Source organism: Equus quagga, chromosome 11, assembly GCF_021613505.1.
Source record: "Equus quagga isolate Etosha38 chromosome 11, UCLA_HA_Equagga_1.0, whole genome shotgun sequence".
NCBI classification, from domain to species: domain Eukaryota; kingdom Metazoa; phylum Chordata; class Mammalia; order Perissodactyla; family Equidae; genus Equus; species Equus quagga.
Window position 1 is genome coordinate 56859509 of NC_060277.1, and position 14848 is coordinate 56874356.

At 60.6% G+C, this 14848-nt stretch overlaps 1 protein-coding gene across 3 annotated transcripts in view; it reads left to right on the forward strand.

The window, feature by feature from the left end:
* The window catches only part of RAI1 (retinoic acid induced 1), a 118609-nt gene that overhangs the window by 86266 nt on the left and 17495 nt on the right, over positions 1–14848 (forward strand). The gene's annotated exons all lie outside the window — the stretch shown is intronic.

A 14848-nucleotide genomic window follows, 5' to 3' on the forward strand; every position in this document is an offset into this window, starting at 1 on the left:
CACTATCCCCATCTTATGGGCGACGAAATGGAGGCCCAGAGAGGTGAGGTGACTCACCGGAGGTCACACAGCAAGTCAGCGGCAGGGCCTCAGGTACTTGATGTTCTTTCCAAAGACGTAGCAGGCTCTGGTCTGGAAGAAGCCAGCCCTGGAGCCAGGAGGAACACAGGGGCCTTTCTGAAGCCTCTTTCCATGGGCCTGGGGCTGCAGGGGCCTCCAGCCCACTGGCCACGTCTGCTCCATCCGACGTGCCAGCTCAGGAACACAGACGGCTGGGCCCTGCTCTGGCCACTGCCCGCCGCCTCTGTGCCAGGACAGTATGTCCACCCACCCGGGCAGGGACCAGCTGCTCTGGAGGCCAGAGCCAGGCTCCTGTCACTCCAAGGAGCTCCTGCCTTCCTGGCTCCACCTCCAAAGCCAGCTAGGACCAGTCAGGGATTTTCCTGAACTTTCCCTGTGTTCTAAAACGTTATATAAATATTCCCCTTTAGAAAGAACAGCTCCCTTACTGGGAGTCACTGCTCGGGTGGCTCCGTCCATTATCTCACTCAGTCTTCATACCACCCTCGGAGGGACACGCTCTCACTGCTGTTTCACAGGTGAGGAAACGCACAGGTGCTGCAGTCACCTGCCTGGGCCACACAGCTCAGGGGTGTCCCGGCAGGATATGGCCCCAGACTTGCCTGGACTGCCTGCCTCCCCACTATACGCCCACGGCCCAGAGTCTGGAACCCATGGAGGCCTGGGATGGCCTCTGCTTTTAAGTCTTATCATGTGTTGCTTCTGTTCTGATGTTAGAGGAAAGCGTATGACAGAAATCGAGTAAGGTGGCATGTAAAACCAGGCGTGGTCCCTGTGAGCAATAGGCCTGCGGCTTATCAGTGGCCCTGGTAGCACTGGCTGCCTACACAGCTGGGGCTCGAGGCAGTCCTGGCTCACGTGTCCCGTGAGGCTGTGCACCCAGAAGTGAGGACACAGGCTCACAGGGAGTCAGGTTTGGTTCCTCCCTCCCCACTGGAGGCCTCAGTTTCCTCATAAACTGAGGAAAATGAGGGCATGGTCCCTGTCCTGCCCATTGCAGGACACGGGGGGCTGACTCCTTTGGCAGCCAGGCCTTGTCTCATCCTGCTGACAAGGAAACTGAGGTGGCCACCCACTGCCCTGCAGTCAGACAGCTGTCACATGGCGGCACCAGACGGGAGCCCGAGATGAGACTCGCTCTTCACCACCTTGCACAGCCCAAAGGGGGAATCTCTCCATGTAATAAGTTTGAAAATCTTTGGTAGGTGTCACAGGCTTATGGAAAGGAAAAACAGTCAAATGTGCCCACCTCTTTTGTACAGTGGGCAGCGCTGCACGCTCAGCCGCCGGGAAGCCCGCCCAGTGACACACAAAGCCCCTCCTCTCACTCTCTGTGCCCCCTGCACAGAATTCCCCGCGGGTGTCCCTCACCCACTCAGATGGACGTTTCGGGGATCTCTACAGTCTTTTGCTGCTGCAGACGCTCCTGGGCCTGGCTGGGAGCAGGACTGCGGGTCAGAGGGCACATGCGGTTTTATTTGGGTCCATATTGCCAAGAAGCCCTCCAAAGAGACTAGACTGGCTCACCCCCCACGTCGCCAACTAGACGGGGGCAGCTCTGTCCCCATGCCCTCGCTAGCAGGTGGATGCGGTGCACCATGTCCACACCTGCTCTGTGCCAAGGAGGTCAGAGGGGTTGTTTCCCCAGAGGACATCCTCAAATGCCAGGCATGTCTGGGGCCAGGCCAGGAGTAGCTGGAGTCCAGCCCGGCAGGCCCTGCACCCGTCACCAACCGTGTAACTCGTGCAGTAGGCTTCTGCTCTCTGGGCCTCAGTGTCCTCATCTGAAAAACGGGTGATGATGGTCCCCACCCCTGGGGCCGTTGTGAGGAGGAGGTTTGTAGATGCAAAGTGCTTATTCGGACAGTGCCTGGCACGTAAGGCCGCGAGCAAGAACCGCTGCTCTTTACTGTTAGCCTGGGTGAGACTTGTACCCCCAGGACTGCAGCCCGTGGGGTGATGCCTGGGTCTCAGGTCTGTGTCTGTGGTGCCTTTGGAAGGAAGGGCTCAGGGAAGGGAAGAGGGTGCAGGGAGCCATCAAGGGTAAGGGTGGGGTCCGCTTACCCCAGCTGTTCCCATGGGGACACTGAGGCCCAGGAGGGTTGGACTTGAAGTGACTGTGAGCATGTTGCTGCCAGGGAGCAGTGTCAAATGCAGAGTCCCGGGGGCTGCCCAAGCCACTGCAGGGCCCCAGCTGAGACACAGGGCTCAGGGACGCAGAGCCAGAGCCTGGTCCTGGGTCGTGCAGGGCCCTCTTCGGACAGGACAGGACCTCCCACCCCTCCCAGAGCCCAGCCTCCAGGGTTCCGCGGGACCTGCGGTCTCCAAGGGTTGTGATCTTGCTGCCCAGTGAGGCAGTGTCGCCTCCCCGGGAGCCTGTTAGATTGCAGAGTCGTGGGCCAGCCCGCTGCATAGGCTCTGCATCTTACTGAGGTGTGCACACCAGTGTGTGAGAAACACTGAGACTCTGGCCGGGAAGGTAACCCGCCTGCCACAGGGGACAGGACACGACCTCAGTCCCAGTAGCTCTTCCCAGCTCGGGTGCATTGTCCCTCATAAGCCTTTCCTGAAGACCTGCTCTGTCCCAGACTCATGCAGCTCCCTGGGAGACAGAGACAGTGCAAGAGTTGGCCCTTGCCCCCAAGGACAGGGGCACTGGAAGTTGCTACGCTTCACTGAACCTCCACCAGGTGCCAAGCACAGTATCTCATTCAGCCTCACGATAACTCTGTAAGTGTGGTGTTAGTAACAGCAGGTTTCAATTAGGGAACATGAAACTCAGAGAGGTTAAGAGAATTGCCCAAGGCCACCCAGCAGGTAGTGTGCAGAGCTGGAATTTGAACCCAGAGCTGTGTGGCATCAGAGCCTTAGGCATTTACAGTCATGGTTGGGGTGGGGACAGATGATGCCCCCCCCCAAAGCCCAGAGCCACACAGCCAGCTGCCTGTGAGTCCTCACAGTTGGCGGGCCTGGCCATTGTGAATGACGTCTCTCTACGGCCCCCCTTGTAGCAGAAGAGGCCTGCCACTTTCCAGGCTGTCATGGCACGGCAGAGCCAGCCAGGAGGGATTCTCCTGCAACTTTCCAGAACAAGGCAGCTCTGGGGTCGGGCGCCAAGTTAGCTGTGTACAGCTGGAAGAGGCACTCTTCCCCAGATGCTGAGTGACTGGGGCCAGAGGGGAGGGAGTTCTGGAAGGGTCTGGTGCAGCTGGAGGTGAGGCTTGAGCCTGGGAAGAGGGAATGTGCCTCTAGCCATGGGTACAGAAAGCCAGTGCACGGAATATGGGCAGAAAGCATTCTGTTCACCTGGGAGAAAAACAGTGCTGTTCAGAACGGCTGGATGCTGGCCTCAGACAGTTGCCCTCGCCTCGTTTTTACCCTTAAGCACCTCCACATTTCGTGGTCATGGGGGAAGAGAGGAAAGCCAGCCAGGATGAGGAGGCAGCCGAAAACCAAAGGCAAATATTTTCCATTCTGAGGAAAGCAATCTCAGGCCAGCCTTTGGAGCAGCGGCTGGTGGTCCGCCTTCCCCAAAGGTCAGTGCTTCTGGTCACCAGGCTGCGTGTCTGGGGGCAGCGGGCCATGCATCCAAGCTGTGCCTGGAAATGGAAGTTCCCTTCCCGGCACGGGGGCTGCAGGGGAGCTGGAGGACCAAGGGGCTCCAGCTATTCCTTTGGCAAGGGTCCCCCGCCCGGAACCAGTCTTGAGACGACACCCCTTTAATATTAGTCCCAGAGCTGTGTGTCAGTCTGTTGTTGGTGGGAGGGGGATAGCACACCCAAAGCAGCCAGGCCCTAGATGAGCTTGTACTCATTCATCACGACGACAGCCATGCTTGTGGAGAGCAGAGCCGCTGGCCGGTGAGATCTGTACTTGGGCTACAGATGAATAAGTGAGGCCCACAAGAGCTCTGCCGCCCCAGGAGCACCCCCCCCCCCAGAACCCTCGGCAGGGGCCTGGCACCTGGGTGACAGGGTCTGCAGGAGGGGGAATTGGTGCTCGTGGGCAGCATGACTTCTCTCTTCAGCTCCCAACCACACCAACCCCTGCCCTCTTTTTCTCCCAAGAAAACAAGTTTTTGAAATTTCCAAAGGCATAAACTAGGATCTCATTGTCGTGGATGTATCTTGCTCCCTCAAGCCCCATGGCACCTCCCTGATGCCCAGGTAATGGGAAACAGAGCCAATAAGCTTGAGGCCCTACCCACAGGTCCAGGGCAGGGGGACACTCGAGCTCAGTTTCCACGTCTGTGAAATGAGAGGTGACGTCACCTCTTACAAGGGCGGTTGGAGGCTTAGCAGTAAAATCTGTCAAGGCACGGTGGCCATAGGAGGGGCCTGGCAGCATGCTGTCTGTTCAGTGCTGCTGCTCTCAGACCCACTCCTTCAGTCTGAGGGTTACTGACAACTTCTCCATCTGAGCGAGGCCCCAGGCCCCCGTGTCCAGGCTGGCTGGGGGGAGGAGCCCCTTGAGAACCCCCACTCTGCCCAGCCAGGCCCTGCATGTGCTGGGGGGGCCCTCTCTCCCCTCCTGGACCTGCCTCCTTTCCAGGGCAGGGTGCCCCAGCTCCAGCTGCTGGCCCAGGGGTATCAGCAGGACAAGTCCAGTGGCCGCTGCCGTCCTCACATCTGTATTCCACATGCGTCTTCTCTCCACCCCAGCCTGCCGGGCTTCTTACCTCTCTGGTAATCCAGCCAGAGGCTGCTCCCTTGGGGTGGGGCCCAGCCCTCCCCCACCGTCCAATTAAGCTGGGGAGAGACATGGGGCTCAGGTTCCCAAATGGGCTCAGTTCTTCCCTGCCACAGAGCCGGGCCGCTCCTTGTGGCTGGAATGCCCTTTCCCTTTCTCCTCAGCCCACCAGGTCCTCCAGTTTCCCTTCTGTTTCGCGGGATTGTCTCACCCCCACCTCATTCAGGAGGGGGGTGCTCAGGAGCCCTATGCCTGTGGGTCTCCAGGATTGGGCACTGAGCAGAGTCTGGAAAATGTCAAGTCACTGACCCAGTCAAAGCCTCCAGGGGTTTCTGGGCTGGCCAGTTCCTCTGCTCCCCCTCCTCTGGGGGGAAGGACAGGCTGGGGTTTGGGTGGGTGGCCCTTGGCGAGCAGGGTAATGGGAGTGGACATGAACTTCCTGCTGCCTCACTGCCCTGAGGAAGGCCTGCGGGGGTCTGAGCTGCTGGGCCTGATGCGGAAGGGGCTGGAAGGGCGGGCAAGGGTGGACCTGAGGAGGGGGAGGGAGCTGGGGAAAAAGCCCCCCACCCCCACCCCTGGCACGGCCCGGGCACGGGTGGGATCGGCCTTGAAGTTGGTGTGCAAAGCCGCTGCTGTTCAAATGGCGTGTTTGTTTGGAGTGGCTTAGGGAGGAGGCTGGAGATGGGGGGAGGTAGCGCCCGCGCCCCGCTTGGCGCCGCCGCCGCTGCCGCCGGAGGGTCCGTGTATTAAAAGCTCCAGCTTGGCTACGACTGAAGAAGGGTGGGCATTGAAGAGAGACGGCCGAAAACCCACGAGGGGCTCGACGCCCCGGGCCGGCCGCCCCCTGTTTGCGGAGGGAGAGCCGGAGCCGCCTCCGCAGCCACTCTGCGAGCGGGGAGGGAGGCGAGGGGACGACAGCGCGGCTCCCCGCCCCCACCCCACTCGGTTCCAATATTTCGCAGAAAGGCACGCGGCTCCTAATCGGTCCTTTCCAGGCTGAGATTTAGCCGCGCGATGCCCGCGCAGGGGCGGGGGCCGCGGGCCGGGGGAGGCGCTGAGTCCGGAGCCGCCGAGCGAGGTGAGGAGCCCGCGTCCCCGGCTGGTGGAGCGGGCGGCGGGCGCGCAAACCCGAGAGGCAGATATAGAAAGGGGGGCAGGTTAAAAATAACCCTCTCCGGCTGGGAAGCTCGCGCGCGCTCTCGCCTCGTTCGGTGCCAGAGGACTCCAGGGGAGGCGGCGTTGGGGAGGGCAGAGCGGGATTCCCCCTCCTCCGCGGGGCGGGGTGCCCGCCTGCGCGCCGCGGCTGCACATGTGTGGGGCCGCGCGCCCCAGCCCCCTGCGCCCGGCCAGGGGGCGCCCCCTCCCCAGGCCCGGGCGCAGCTGGCAGCGGCCCCCGCCCGCAGCCTTGCGCGGCTGGAGGGAAGCGCTCCATTATTCATTATTTACGAGCGTTAATAGGTTTGAGGCACGGGGGGGGTCGGGGCAAGGGCGCTGTGGAGACCTAGACATTAGGGGAAGGGGTGGGTAGGGGGCAGGGGAGGGCGGGGCTGCGGCGCGGGCCGCGAGAAAGACGTCTCCGCCTCGGCCCGGGCGTTCGGGGCGCACCTCCGTCCGGCTCCTCGTCACCACCCGGTGCTGGGGCTGCGCGGGGCTCCGGGAGGGAAGTGCGGGCCTTGGGTTTTGCCTCTCGGCCTCTGTCCTTCGCTTTCTCGCCCTTTCCGAAGCGCGAGGAGGGGACTGCGGGCCGTACGCCCCGCCCTGCGCGCCCCCCGCGGCCACCGCCGCGTCCCCGACGCGGCCCGGGCCTCATTTATCATCATCTTTGGTCAAGTGGAGTGTGCAAGGAACAGCTGCTTCACTCGGCTGACTTCCGAGGGCGGCTACAGCGGGAATCAGGGAGATGAATGATGGGGGCTGGGGGGGGCGCAGCCCCCCGGGGTGCCAGAGCAGGCAGGAGGGAGGCGCGGAGCGTCCAGCGCCGCACTCGCCACGCCTCCGCCTCGTGGCGAGTGCGGCGCCCCTTCCTCTCTCTCCCGGCGCTTCCGATTACCGTGGGTCGCGGACGGGGGCGCCCCAGGAGGGGGCCGGGCGCGGACAGGCGCCCTTCGCCGGCGGAGGACGGGCGGGCGCGCTGCTGGCGGAGCCCGAGGTCGCCATGACCTTGCTGGGGTCAGCGGGTTGGGCTGCGGAGGAGGCGGCGCGGCATCTTTGGTGGCGCTTTCCGGATTGGCGCAGAGGCAGGGCAACAAGGCAGGGGCGGGCGGGGGCGCGAGGGGGAACGCAAATAGAAGGTGAAATTTTACCTGCCCCTGAGGGAGTCCTGCGGATTTCTGCCGGCAGCGGCAGGCGCTCAGCCTTTGTCTTACACGGCTGAAACATCTGTTGCACAGGGGCGGTGAGGCCGCAAACAGCCCCCACACCCCGCGTGGCTCCTCAGTCCCCAGCTTGGCCCTAGCCAGGCTCCAGGGCTCCGGCGCCGTGTTAACCCTGCTCGAGCTGGGCGCACGCCCCCGGCAGCCCCCTGCCGCAGTACACGCCTCGGTGTGGGGCTCCCTGTCCCCGGCCCCAGAATGAGTCCCCTCGGGGCGCCCACTGGCCCACTTCCACTTTCACAGGGTGCCGCGGTATCGATCGGAGGCGGGGGCGGTTGCGAAAAGGGTTAATGGCCTAGTCGCAGACCCTAATTGTCAGACCTGGGCTCCGCTTCGTTTCAATTACCCTAAGTAGAGACTGAATGCGCAATTAACGAAGTCAGCTTGCCAACTGGAAAGCCGTCCCCGCTTTCACATTGAGCGGAATACTCCACCAGCTGACTTGGACCAAGCAATTTCCTCCTCTCCCCCTTTCTCTCTCTCTTCCAACCCCCTCCCTCTTTTTCTCTCTCCTTAATAATAAAATTATACCAAGCAGTTTGCGGTGTGGCAGGCGGCCAGAAAAGCGTTTCTTTAAACGCCGCCGTCTCACAATTAGGCAGCAAGAGGATTTGACACGCCGTGGCGGCCTGACAGGCGGCTTCCTCCCCGGGGGCTGGGGGGCGGGAGGGGCGCCAATTCCCCGGCTCCCTCAGGTGGAACGGGGCTGGGAGGGGCTGTCAGGATGCTGCCGAGATGGGGGTGTCCAAGGCAGGGAAGTGGGGAAGGGGGAACATTGCCTGACTCCAGCACGAAGCTCGGGAGAAGGACCTTGACCCCCTCTTCGGCCTCCAGCTCTGAGTTCATTTTCTGGTTGACAGACAGACACTGTGGGGCACAGGTCTGGGGAGGGATCTCAGCCCTGCTGGACCTCCTGGACAAGTCACTGTCCCTCTCTGGGCTTCTGTTAATCCCTCCACAAAATAGCAGAAAGGTCTGACCTAGAATGTGCTCTGCAGCAAGTGGCTTCTGGTGGCTCACTGCTCCCAGCAGCTGGCCTTGCTGGGGAGAGAGATGGATGCCCGCAGCACCATGTCAGACACCAGCCAGAGACCCCACTGCAGCTTGAGCCATAGACCCGTGGGCCCCAAAGGCACCCAGGAGAGTGGCTCCCCAGGGATCAGCGATGCAGGCAGCTCACAAATGGGGGTGACTTTGCAGGATTGCCAGGGATTGGTGCCATGAGGACAGAGGGCGTTTGACCATTGGCTGCAGCAGCCCGGCCACCTGAGGTGGCGGAGTGGGGAGAGAGACCTACAGTGGCCCCACTTGCTCTGTTTTTCCTCCCAGCCTCACTGTGGCCGCGCCTTCCATCTGGTGGGCCCTCTCCTTCATTAGACGCTTAAGACCTCCTCTCCCCACACTCCCAGCCCCCTGGGGTCACGCCCCGGCAGTTGTCTGTGTGTCTGTCTGTCTCAGGAGAGCAGGGGCTGTGCTGCTTTTTCCTCCGAATCCTCAGCACCCAGCTCAGCCATCGTTGCAGACTTTAAGCTGAACAGAAATGGTCTTGACAAGTGAGTGGGCGCAGGCACAGGAGGGGCTGTGACTCAAGGGACTGTGGAGGACAGAGCATAAGCTTCATCTTTCCTTCCTGATTGGCTATTGCATGTGTCCTGGCCTCTGGGTCCGTCATCATCGACCCTCTCTCTGGGCAGCATCCTGTAGGGCTGTGGTGGGGGTTAAGTAATGCATCGAACCCAGAGCTGGCCCCTCACTCATCCCGTTTGTCCATCCATCCAGGGAGTATTTGATAAGCACCTACTCTGGGCTTAGAGCTTGGGACCAAACAGTTGAATGAAGCCCCTACCCTCATCAGGCTACATTCTGATGAAGGAGGCACATGGCAAAGAGCTCATTATCATTAATTAGGTAATTACCGCTGTGAGGAGTGCCACCAAGGAGCCCTGCAGGGACCCAGTAAAGTGGGGGCAGCAGGGCCTCATGCATCGCCTGTGGTGGAATGCTGGAAGGTGCTTACCACGTCTGTGGGCCTCAGGCCGCCCGCCTCCCAGCTTTGCAGCCCCGCTCTCTGCACCTCCTTCCAGGCTGCTGCGCCCCTCCCCCCAACAGGGCCACAGTTGCACGGGCGCCCTGCCTTCTGCGAGCCCCAGGCACTCACCCTCTGCTCCACTCCACAGCTGAACTGGTCGTCCTGGTCTCAGGGCTTCTCCCAGGCCCGGAGACGTTCTAGATGCTCCTCTGCTCTCACCCTTCTCACTGAGCACCCACTTGGGGCCCGTGTTCCCCGCCTAGCGAGGCTCTCCTTTGCCCAGCGAGGCTGCATGAGCATCAGCATCCGACACCTGGGAGCTTGGGACCAAGTGCAGCCCATGTGGGGTGGTCTTCAACTCTGGAGTGCTAAACTTTTTACTTGGTTGGTAACATTTTTTAAACGTTTTAAATGTTAAAGAGATTTCCCTTTATATAAAATCCTGATTTCTGGCTTTTTAAAGGAAAAAGCCTCAGAAGCTCTGGCACCCTGGGCCCTCATTCCCAGCAGGCAGCAATCCGCTGGGGCTCAGCGGGGCTCCCCCATCCCCATATTTGGGATCAGGGCCCCCAGTTTGCCTCCATCCCCCTGCTCACCTCCGTCAGGTGTATTACCTGCCAGACCTGAGTTGTTCTTTGTCAAGTGAATGAGGAGGGTTGTGGCCGCAGCCCCCGTGCCCACCCAGAGGGGCCACGTGCCTCCGCCTGATGGCCAGTTCCGGAGACTTTCATAGTTTTCAGACTTTAATGTGACGTTTTGCACATTGTTCATTCCTTAAGTATTTCTTGTTTTGGGAAATGGGGATATAGCTGTGAATACAACAAGCAAAAATCCCTGCTATCATGGAACTTTCCTTCTAGAGAAGAGACCGACAGTAAAGCCAGCCAGCCAGCATAGGGCTTCTTACAGGAGGTAAAGACTTCGCAGGAGCAGTAAAGGAGGCGGGTGCAGGGGTACCGGTTCCCAACACAGAGGTCAGGGAAGGCTGCTGGAGAAGGCGACGTGAGCAAGGCTGTGATTGGAGCCCTGTCGATATCTAAGAATGGTATTTCCAGCAGAAGAAACAACTGGTGCAAAGGCCCTGAGGCTCAGGGAGGTGAAAAGGCGTGCCCACGGCCACAAAGCCAGTCAGCAGCCAGAAAAACCACCGGCTTGGTGCCTCGGTGCTCCCACTTGCCCAAGGAAGTCAGGTCCCTCTGGGCACATGGGTGGCAAGGACTAGGCTGGGGTGAGAGATTGGGTTCTCTTTCATTTCATTCTTTGCCTCCCCTTGAGGCCAGCAGACACACAGATCCTATCTTAGCCATATTGTGCAGTCACCTGCAAGGCCAGCACTTCTAAGGGCTTGGGGCGGGAGAATGGAGCTGACTGGGAGCCACCCTGTTCATCCCTCAGACCCCGACACTGGCATCTCGGCCAGCCCCTTGATCTTGCTGGCCCGGGGGCCCGAATGTGTGGGCACAGACCCCATCCCAGCAGTGGGCGCTCCCTTTGTTTCTTTTCCTCATCTTGACAGAGATAGGGAGAGGCAGTGGTGCTCTTTGTTGAGTGGTGGATAAAATGACCCCCAACAGTTATTTCCACCAGGGACTGATAAGTCTGGAGCTGATGGTGGCGAGCTTTCCCCCCACAGCCTCCCACGGACAGCTGAGCGCCCACAGCTCAGCTGCTGCAGAATCCCTTCTTGCTGCCCCGCACCTCGTGGGGCGGGCGGGCGGGGCCAGGCCTTTGGACCTGTTGACCACGGGGCCGTGGGGAGCGGGGTGCAGCTTTAGAAGTCAGGGGCCTAAGCTGAGATCTCAGCTCTGTGGCCCATTGACTGCGCTGTGGGGGTTCAGCCAGTTACCTCACTCCTCCTGGAAATGGGGTGGTGGCTTCCTCACCTGGCAGGGTGCTCCAGGGGACTAGCACAGCACCAACCCACCCCACCTCCCCCAACTCTGGGGGGCGTCATCTGCCGGGTGGGTCTGATCCTAAGGAGAGGCCCTCATTCTGGTGGCCTAGTGGGGCTTGTCTGTCTCTGCAGCTGGGTCCTTGGAGGGGACAGCATTGGTGGGCTTCGCGGGAAGACTTTCCAAACATCTGGAGAGTTCGGAAGCCTCTGCTCCCCATGCAGATGTCCTCCAGAGAGCTGAGACCCCACCCTCCCCTGAGTCCCACCCTCCCCTGAGGAGGCTGGCTGGGCTGACAGCTGGCGAGGGTGCTGGACAGCCTTCCTGCCTCTTGCCCTCTCACCCCAGCGCTTGCCTCTCTGTTCAAGACCTCCCACCCATAAGCCCTGCAGAGAGGGGTGTGTTGACCCCTGGAGTTCTCCCGTGAACATGTGGGGGTGCCCACGCATGAGGAGGGGTGCATACCGACTGTGTTACTCCCAGAGTGTAGTCGAGAGGTGATGCTTGGGGATGGGGCTGCCTTGTTCTCTGGGTTTCCTTATGCCTCAGGACGGTCCCCCCAGCCCGAAGCAGGCCTCCCCCAGCTGGCTCAGGCCCCTCCCTCTCCACTAGCCCCTGGCCCAAGGACCCTGACTTATCCTGGAGTCCTGCAGGCACTGGGCTATTTGTTTTGGGGACTTCTGGAAAGCTCATCCTTCCCCTATTCAAGCCAGGCCCTTAGGATTCAGAATAGACCGCACAGGTCAGCGGTCAACCCAGCTAACGCTTTATCATTTTAATCGAGATCTCATATTTAGTGTTCATCCCCCACCAAGGGTGAGGAGGCCGGGCGAGGGAGGAGTCCTCCCTTCTCCACTCTTACCTGGACGCTGCCCCAGCCCGGCCTCCTGACCCAGGTAACCCTCCCCTTTGCCTTGTTCCCAGGCCTCCAGCGGCTCCAGCGGGTTTTACGTTTTCTTCCCTGCAGCTACAAATCAGGAAGCCGAGTCATAAAATAACCTTGGGTAAGTGGGTGGAATGGAACCAGCGGCCTCAGAGCTGAGACGGACAGCTTCCTTCGCTCTCCATTTTTCTCTTTCTCTCCCTCCCTTTCCCTGTCTCCCCATCTCTGTCACTCTCTCTTCCTCTTTCCCTCTCTGTCTCTGTTTCTCTCTGTCTCCCCCTCTCGCACTCCCCACTCAGGACGAGTGTCCACCACAGCTCCCAGCTGGGTCCAGCAGGGTCCCCATGGCTGCTGCTGCAGCTCTGGTCTTGGCCTCAAAGAAGAACTGAGTCCTGGGTCACCTGCTACCAAGGGCCTTGGAGAACAGCTGGCCCCACTCCGTGGGGGGTCTGGGGTCTCCTTATGCCCCCACTCTCTGGTTCCCCCAGCCCCCTACCCCCGTTTCAGGGTTGTGTAGACGGCTAGGGGAGCAGTGAGACCCGTCGCTGTGCACAGGGAAGCCCTGGCGCGTTGGATACCAGGGCCGGGCCTGAGCCAGCGTCTGCGCTGTGCCCTTGAGCACTTGTTCTCCCTGAGCCGGCGCCCCCTCTTCCCATGGCCTGGGAGGACCACCTTCCAGGAGCTGTCAGAAGGAGGTGTGCTAACTATCTGGTGCTCAGGGGACACTCAAAACTGACTTCCTCCCTCCCTCTGTCTTTCCCTTCCTCCCAGCCTTCCCTCCTTCCCAGTTTGGCAGGAACTTCAGAGATAAGGCCTTGACCAAGTGTCTGGGAGAAGAGGCAGGTGGGGGCGTGGGATGGGGAGGCTGGGCTGGACCATGAGAACTCCGTGAGGACGCGTTAGGGGGCGCCCTCCCCTGGCCCCCCCACCCCTTCTCCTCCAGCTGAAGCCACAGAGGCCAGACAGCCAGTCTGCACCCCTCTGCTGCCTCCTACCCTTCCCAGGTTCAGAGATCACCATCTCTCCGCCGGGGGGCCTCTTTCTGCCCCCTTCTCCTGATGCCGCCCCTCCTGTCCTTTCCTAGTGCTCTTGGAAAGTAATCATAACCATAATAATTAATAACAACAGAGCCCATGGCAGGCCTGAGGCAGCTCTTAAAGAGGCAGAGCCCATTTTCTCCTGGCAGAGCCGGCGGGCCTCGCGGTCTCTGAGAGGCAGTGTTTGATGCCATGCCTTTGTTCCTGCATCCACCGCCCCCTGCCCACCCCACCCCGGGGGCTGGAGGGTGGCGTTGGTGTGAGCATTTTTGCCTGCATTCTCCATCAGGCACTGGGCTTCTTGTTTTTAATTGAACTGTCTTTTCTTAGAGATAGATGCGTTCACTGCATCCAGCTGCTCGTGTGTATTGGGAAACCCGCCTGCAATACAGCTCAGCTAAATTAAAAGACGCAGCAGCTGGACTGATTAAGGAGGGGACACTGGACTGATTGGGGGGGGACACTGGTCATAGCACTCTCTTTTTAAATAATGTTTCTGGTAATGCATTTTGGAGAATGTGAAAAAAATAAAAAATTTTTGAAAAGCTGTAGAAATGTTAATGATATCCACAGGACACTCAGCAGGAAATGAGAGCGATCTGGGACTAATAAAAGCCGAAATGTAATTTGTGCAGATATACGAGGCACAGCTTTCAGAGTGGGCCTGGGTTTGCGCATTCTGGGCTCATAAACACGGGCCAGGGAGGGCAGACCTCGGGCGTGGCGTCCTTGGCCCTAGAGCAGGCCTTTCTCACCAGGGGCTGCTGCTGACCCTGCCTGCTGCCCGAGGACACCCTGAGCAGAGGTGGCCTCCACTCGCCAGCAGGGCACCAGCAGCATGGGGAGGTGCCAGCATGTGCCTGCCTTGGGGCAGCAGAGGGCCACCCACCTGGGCAACTCTCTGGTGGTCTGGCCAGCACCCTGCCCTGTGGAGGTCTGGTCAGGAAGCGCAGAGCTGCCCACCTGGCAGGGAGCCACCAAGCCCTCACCAAGTGCTGCCTCCAGCCCCCCTGGGTCAGCAGGTCGCAGCAGGCACCTTCTGTAATGTTTGCTCCAAGCCGCCAGGGCTGCATTGAAGTGGGTCAGAAGGGCGGGTGTGTGGCTCCTTGTCAGGATGCCTGTGATAAATCCAGGGAGAGCTGGGAGGGAAGGCGCCGGCTGCAGTCGGCATGGAGCCTCCTGGCTTGGAGAAGCCCAGTGGGCAGGGACTTCTCTTGTAGGACGTTTGTCCTCTCTCCACAGCCGAGGCACTTCCACCTCTGAGTCAGGGCCAGCTACCTGCCGTGGGCAGGGGAGGTGGGCCCAGGGGTGCCAACGGCTCCCAGGGGCTGTCTGCGCCCTGGGCTTGCCCTGTGCAGCTGGATAGAGCCCCTCCCCTCCACCCCTCCCCAGTCAGTTCCCGCCACTGAATGAGGAAGGCATCCAGGGGGATCCAGACGAGGAGGAGGGGTGAGCTGGACCTCCTGGGGAAGCCGCCTACTTGCCCCCTGCTCCACAGCCAGTCTCTCTCTTCTCACATCTCTTTTAGTCCCTCCTATGACCCTGGAATCTTTGTAGCCCGAGGCAAGGCGCCCCTTCCTCTTTGGGCATTGGGAATGGGAACTGGAAGGTCCCCCATCCTCTCCTGGGGGCCTGGGCCACGCAGGCGCAGGCCAGGCAAGTTCTTCCGCCTCTCAGCCCACCCCACCCCCCAGCCGGCACGTTTGTGGGTAAATCCCAAGCCCCCTGGGACTCAGGGACGACTGCCAGCCCCTCAACATGGCTCCTCCTGAGCCTGGAGTGCTCCTTGCTTCTCCCTCCCTCTTTGGAGGGTCTTCTGGGGTGACCAGGCCCCCAGTCAATTGGGAGAATGCATGGCCTGGGTG